The 7,549-nt window shown below is 37.4% G+C and overlaps 1 protein-coding gene across 1 annotated transcript in view; it reads right to left on the bottom strand.

Moving 5' to 3' along the window:
* The window catches only part of FAM135B (family with sequence similarity 135, member B), a 156,530-nt gene that overhangs the window by 112,372 nt on the left and 36,609 nt on the right, over positions 1-7,549 (bottom strand). The gene's annotated exons all lie outside the window — the stretch shown is intronic.

Here is a 7,549-nt window from a genome sequence, read left to right as displayed (position 1 = left end):
GGCTGCCCAGGGAAGTGGTTGAGTCACCATCCCTGGAGGTACTTAAAAGACGTGTAGATGTGGTGCTTAGGGACATGGTTTAGGGTGGAGTTGGCAGTGCTAGGTTAACAGTTGGACTTGATGATCTTAGAGGTCTTTTCCAACTTAAATGATTCTATGATTCTATGAAAACACTCAGTTGTGATGTCTGCCTATTTTTTAGCTTACATAATTCCAGCACAGTAGCATCTTCTGCAGATTTTTCTAGTATTTTTATAGACCTCTATTCAGTATGTTGTATTCCCTCCAATATATCTTACCTAGAGGTAATACGAGGTTAGTACAGCTGTCAGTTACACATGGTACTGCCCCAAGTTTACACTGAATTCAAGAGATATGGGACAAACTTTCAGTTTTATCTGTTATGTCTGTAGAAAGCAATATACCTGTTATTCAATCTTAGCACTAACTCTGTTGTACCATCCTTTCAGGTACTTGGAGCTCACAGGAATTTATAGCTCCCATGAATTGCTAAGGCAAACCCATTCCAGTTTTGGCTCTGATGACAGACTTGAAGCAGCTTTGCTGGCAAAACAGGGTTGTCTCCTGCATAGAATTCTGGGTACATTTTGTGTTTTTTTCTTCTGTGATCTATATAAAATTGTTGTATGCTAGCTTGTAACAGTTGATTTTAAAGATTTTCATAATTTGTCACAATCTATCCATTTTTTATTGCAACTTTGTCTTTTTGGCACTCAGTGAACAGGAAATATTAGACCTTATTGCAGATTTTAAGCTGTGATAGATTATTTAGTTAACCCATTTTGACATCCCAGTTTCAGAAGTACCTTTCTACTGAGACTTTAGTGTTTCAGGCTGAAGAAAAAAAAAGAAAAAAAGAAGAAAAAAAAGACTGAAGAAATACAAACAGCCAGTGACTTCTGAAATTTAGGATCTAATGGCAACAAACCAGGGTTGAACCTACCCCATTTATCTGCATGTACTGAGTTGCATATCTGCTTTTTAGAAGGCTTGAAAACTCAGTTGCTGAAGCTTGAAAATACACATTCTTTAGCAGAGGAATACTCATACAGACCCTCCATTTTTACAATTGAGCTAAAATAAGCCTACTTCAAAAGTGCAAAGACAACATTTTTCAGGCACAAACTCTTTCAATGCGTCATCATTTTCCTATTTAAATGTTTGAAGAGACTTGTTTTAATTTTGAAATATTATGTTTAGCATATTTATATTTGGAATACATGCAGATGTTATATTTAGGATAAATAATTTCTAAAGGAGACACCATTATTTTTAAATTGCTTGATCAAAAAGTTCAGAATGTTTTCTCCCTCAGTGTGACTTTTGATTAAAGCTGCACATTTCTGAGATGAATCCTTTATCTTAACCTTGCCTTTTGACATTTTGAATTAGCCTCATGGAGAGAATTACATAAAACTACCTCTCTACCCATACATTCAGTGACGATAAAAAGCAAGATGTCCTATTCATTTCCTTGTATGAAAGATCCTAACATAAATGCAGTCTCTTATCACTGTATTGCTCTATAAACCAAGGTTCAATTCTCAGACATGCTGAAATGTGAGATTTTAGAATAGCTGACCCACTTAGGATCAGCAGAAAGTTTTGTCATTGCTTTCTTAAATACTCAGTTTTGTTAAAACAAACAGAATCTATGCTTTTTGTGATGTTTATTTCTGTTTCCAAATTCATTGCCAGTTCTCTAAGAGCTCTGTTCAGTTAGAGAATTCACATCTGAAAATTATTCTGTGCTTCAGAAACTTAGGTGAGCAAATACTTATTTGTTGTGTCACCTAACTCTGTAGCTGACACTCTATATATTTATTCCAAATATTAATTCAGATGAGAAAATTCCCTGAGTAAAGTATGGGATATCACAGTAGGACACCACAAAGTTTTTCATCAGTGCAGAGCAGGAGGAAACAGTTGTCTGGATGCAATTTACCTACTGAATTAGTGTAAATGACTTCAATGTTTAGAGCAGTGGTGAATTTTAAAGGACTTGCAAGATTGAACCTTATATTAGACTGAAGGCAGCAAGGAACACTGTGTGGGGAAATCAGAGTCATGCAAGTAAACCTGGAAGAGAAGAGAGCTTTGTGAAGGACCAATTCACACCAGAGTGGTAGGTCTGAAAAAGCTGTATGGCCTGTTTAACCACAGAGCTGAAGTTCGTTTTTGGCCTCAAGCAGCAGAAATACTGTGTTGGCTCTCTGCATCTGAACAGCTGGATTCTGTTTCTGCCAGACCTTTAGGTGGCCACTGATCATGAAGTTTTGTGTCTCAGACTCACTGCCTAGGGCAAGAGACTCGTGGCATGTGTTGGTGCTTACAGGCCTTTTCTAGTTCTGGCTTTCTCCACTGACCAGGTCTCAATTTTGGGTTGGGATGCTGTTCAGCATCTCCAAGATTGTGGCCTACCTCACTGCCATCTGCATGATCTGACCCAGCTTCTGGAGGGGGGAAGGGAGGGTGTCCTGCATAATTCAGTGTATGCAATGGAAAATCTCCCAGCCACAAATACGTCTTTTCAGCTTCCATCCTTTGAGCCATTTATGAAAGGCCTTGACTGGAAGAGGATTAAGACATGCACACAGAAGTAGCATATCAGTCAGAGATATCTTCGGTTTACTCCTTTTCATCTTTTTTCTCTGTTTCTCTTTTCTTTCTCTTGGAATATCACAGAAATAGTTCTGTTTAGATTGTAGATTAACAATTCTTAAAATGTCTGACCATGTCTTATGATCTCACAGCTACTGAGGTATTCTAAGGCAACTCATCCCCAGAATAACTTCTCTCACAGTAAGGTCCCTTCCAGATATAATTTGTATTTGTCAGGTATGCTTTATTTTATATATAAAATACATATTTATTTTCAGATTACTTTAATAAGCTTTGAAAAAAAACCCCGTGTGTTTGCTAAAGCATGAATCTCTCCCCCTTTTCTCATGCTTCAAAAGCAGTAAGCTTATCTTCACTTAACGGAGGCAGAAATTACCTTTCAAAAAGTTATTGAAAGTAATGACTGCAATTTCATACTGTTCCACAAGTCATGATGCTGTTTTTTCTTGCTCTAATGAGCAACAAACTGCAAATGCTTGTTTTGACTGCATTAAGAAGCCATTTACAAGAAAAGGTTTTTCTTTAATAATCAAAGTAGAATTCCTTTACCAGGAACTTCTATGAGATATCCAAATACTAATAAAGAGATTAGGATCACTAGTTGTGTATTAAAAACAGGCACAAACAGTTCGTTAAGGAGCATATCAGAAATATAAATAACCCTTCAAATTAGGTCTTAGGTGCAAGGTAGTCACAGATCAACATTTAATTTATTGGAAAAGGCATTCAGTGTGGGTGATCATGAACTTGTATAACACAATGCAGACACAGGTTACAGCAATATCCTTCATTTTCTGATACTCTCTCCTACTTTCCTTTTTGCACATCACAATTTAAATCATTCTGATTTTTTCTTGTCACCTAATGTCAGATAATCCATTTTATGAGAAAGCATCAAACTGTGTGTACATGAAACAACTCTACATCACCAGTCAAAAGAGTTAATGTGTAATGGCAGACACAGCTACTTTTTCTTGACTTGTCTGGAAAAAATATGGTATCTTATGTCCCCTGCCTTATATGAGATAGATGAAGAAAGAACCACATTCCTTGGCTGTCTTTGGCTTTCTTCACTCTTAGGCAATAACCCAATTCAACTGACTAAAATTAGGTGGAATACCGCTACAATCTAATAAAGATTAGCCTGACAGGTGATAATTTTTCTTAAATACTTTATATTACTTGTAATTAGTTTTTCAGGACAAGTTTTCAAAAATATTGGTCTATTTGAAAAGTTTTGAAAATTGGTAATGTAGTACTTCTGGATGGGAGAAACAAAGGAAATCTGGACACAAATCAAAGTCCTAAGTAATTTCTTTAATTATATGCCATGCAAAATAATTTTTTTCTTAATGTTCACCCTCCAGAAAAATTTCCTTGGCCTGTAAGGTAAAAAGCTAGGCAAGCTGATAGGCAAGCAGCTATCCATGGTTGCAGTACATGAGAATGAAGCATAGTGCGTCTAAAAACAGAACTTATAAAAAAACCTGACTGCAACCTTCACTAATAAAGAATAATTCTCTCTCAAAACAGTAATGCATCCAGGTGGTGTGCAGACTACTGCAAAACACTGCAGAGGAAATTAAAATTTATACTTTTCCTGAGACTTGGCTTAGCTGGCATCTTCAACAATGTAATTCACCCTCATATTCTTCGTAGGCAATAATGCTGCTAAGATTTACCCCATGCATACCATCTTCCTTAAGTAGTCCCCACCTACACTGTTCTCCTTGTCTCCACCATTCTCCACTCTTTCAGGTGGTACAGGAAATCAAGATAAAACAGCTAATCCTAACTGTTTCTGAACAATGTTGTTTATCCCAGTGTTTTGACCAATGATGTTGTGTGCTTATGGGTAAACTTTAAAATAAAAATATTTTAAAGATATGTTTTTAAGATGAGCTCCTGCAGTCTTTCATCTTGTATCTAACATGGAAATCACTGAATGATTGCGTATTCATAACTTCTAGGAATCCTTGTCCCAAAATTTATATGGTAGCCTAAAAACTTAGGGAAGACACTTAATAGATCATAAAACAACTCAGCCAAGGAGCTAATTAAACAAATATGCATATTCACTTTCCCCGTTCCTTTAGCTGTTTGTGCTTGAGTCATGCAGATTCAGCCCACTGTATGCTGCAGGTGGACACCATCACACGGCGACTTTATCAAGCCATGCTGCTGAAGAGCACCAGAGGCTAAAGCTCAATAAATCCACTTAGAAAGGCATTTCTAGAGTTTAGCTTTAAGATATATCTGCATTAGCTCAGCCCTGCAGAGCTGATGCTGAGGCCAATGAAGTATGTGCTGTTACAAGCTGCACAAGAACAAGCAGAGAGCATAATTTGTTCTTTATAAGCCAAAAGCAGGCTGCATCAGTCATGATATCTATTCAAAGACAGGAAGCTAAATTTCATGAGGGTTGAAAACCTGCATGAGAGCAACCAAAGACTGTGCACAAGCCTCATTCCCCCTCTCCTTTTCATTGCTGAAAAGTCACCAGCCACCAGTTTTCTCTTGTCTTTAAGGAAACCCACCTTGCTAAAAATGCTTAGGAATATGAATGAAATCCATATATTTTTATGAATATATATATGTGCGTATGTATATATGCTACATGGCATATTTATGTTCATATATCCTGACTCAGTACAAGCTAATGTGCAGCCTTGATGACCTAAGTGACCAAACCACAGGTGCTACTGGGCTCCAGCACAGCTCCCCTTTGCTTTGACTGGGGCACATAACCCACAACGTAGACAGGATGTGGCCAGCATGTGGACCATGTAGTAGGTCATCAAGGCTTCCTGTACAACCTGTTGGTCCTGCACCGTGGATGGAGCCCTTGCTGTTCAGATTTGGCTGGCAACCACCAAGGAAATGCCTGATACAGGCTTCAGCTTCCCCTCTGCTGAATTCTTGAAAACTACTTTTGTTTTGGCCTCTGTTGCTGAAAACATCTAATGGGAAGCAAACATCGCTAATGCTGTTGGTTCCCATGGTTTTATTGTAAATCCTGTAAAATTTAATAAAAATAAAAGGCCACATGCACTGGAAGATAAATACTACCTCTTATTTATTTTATATACTTAGATATTTTATATATTTTATCACTCCATATATTCACAGATTTTACTTTATAAACTTATATAATTGTTTTCAAAATATATTCTCATTTCTCACAGATCCTATGAACCTGATAAGGAAGAGATTAAAAATATTTCATTTAAACCAAACTCATGAGTCCCACCTATTATGTATTAATTCTTGTTGTTGAGGTAGGAGTTTACTCACTATTTTATAACAACCTTGTTTTGTTGTAATACTACTTTAATAAAGATGTCTTATTAAAACATGCACAGCAATTCAATAACTCCTATCCCAGATATCCCCATACTGAAAGAGATTAGTGGCACGAGAACAAAAAGAACATTATGGCCTCTTTGCCTTTAAGTTTAGTCCCATTAAATGATGCTCTCTTGCAGGCCTATGAAATCAATTAGGAAGTACTTGTGAAGATAGCCAAGGAAAAACTGTTTAAAGCCTTAACAGCTTAAATACCTCCTGTCTTGATGTTAGACCTATAAAGCTATTAGACTCCAATCTGGATTGCATTAGCACCATGAAAGTCAGCTGCTAATCCTGTAACCACATTGCCTGCCTCGCCTCTCTCCTGCCCATGCTTTTACATGGATTGTTTTGAGCAGAGGCGAAAGAAGATGGGACACTGAAGATGTATCAGGCAGAAGAAAACACTAACCTGAATAAACAGTAAATACAGAAAATAGTTGAGTTTCTTCCTTAAATAATATAGCCATCCCTGGTTCAATGCAGAATAGGAGAAGTTTGGGGGTTTTGTTATTTGTTGAGGGTTTTTTGCCCCTAGAAAGTAAAATTCTACCTATCTTCATCCTGAGAGTATTTCATTAGATCAAGACTACTTATGCCAGAAACTATTGTAATTTGAGGACATTTCCAGAAAGCAAAGGAACTCCAAGGGATTCTGGATATACTAAGGGCGATTACACTGGAATGTGATGAAAAATAATTTTCTTGCTTCCTTGGGGATTTTTCCCACTAAAAGGTTTTAGAAACCTGGACTACATTTATTTATTTATTTTCCAAAGAAATGTCTTTATTCAGATTTTGAGTTTGGAATTTTTTTTTCAGGTGATTTCTTCATATTTTTTATAACTCTTTACATTTTATACAAATATAATTTGTCTAATAATTTTGTATTGTAATGTATCTCAATTAATTGAACCAGACTCCCAAATTGAAAAATACATTTTTACTTAAAGAAAAGAGAATCTTTAATCCACAAAAGAATGTTAAACTGGAAAATTTTCAAATGTAAAAAGAAAAAAAACCCAAAATGTGATATCCAAGCTCAGAAACTCATTAATCCTGCACTCACATTTTTTCTTCCTCTATGCACAATATTGAGTTACAAGGACTCTATAAGTTACTCTTTAAAAGCTATTGTTAACACTGTGTATTGGGTTTGCATGGCAAGGTTTGGTAGCAGGGGTGGCTACAGGGGTGGCTTCTGTGAGAAGCTGCTAGGAGCTTCTCACATGCCAATGCCAATGCCAGACAGCTCCAAGATGGACCGGCCGCTGGTCAAGGTTGAGCCCATCAGAGACGGTGGTAGCTGATAACTAAACATATTTAAGAAGGTGGAAAAAACTGCTGGGCAACAGCAGCCGGAGAAAGGAGTGAAAATATGTGAGAGAAACAACTCTGCAGACACCAAGGTCAGTGAACAAGGAGGGGAGGAGTTGCTCCAGGTGCCAGAGCAGAGAATTCCCTGCAGCCTGTGGTGAAGACCATGGTGAGGCAGGCTGTCCCCCTGCAGCCCATGGAGGTCCACGGTGGAGCAGATATCCACCTCCAGCCCGTGACG

The sequence above is a fragment of the Pygoscelis adeliae genome, unplaced genomic scaffold, assembly GCF_000699105.1.
Source record: "Pygoscelis adeliae isolate BGI_AS28 unplaced genomic scaffold, ASM69910v1 Scaffold342, whole genome shotgun sequence".
NCBI lineage: Eukaryota > Metazoa > Chordata > Aves > Sphenisciformes > Spheniscidae > Pygoscelis > Pygoscelis adeliae.
Note: the sequence above shows the minus strand (reverse complement) of the source record. Positions and strands in the feature narration are given on the sequence as shown.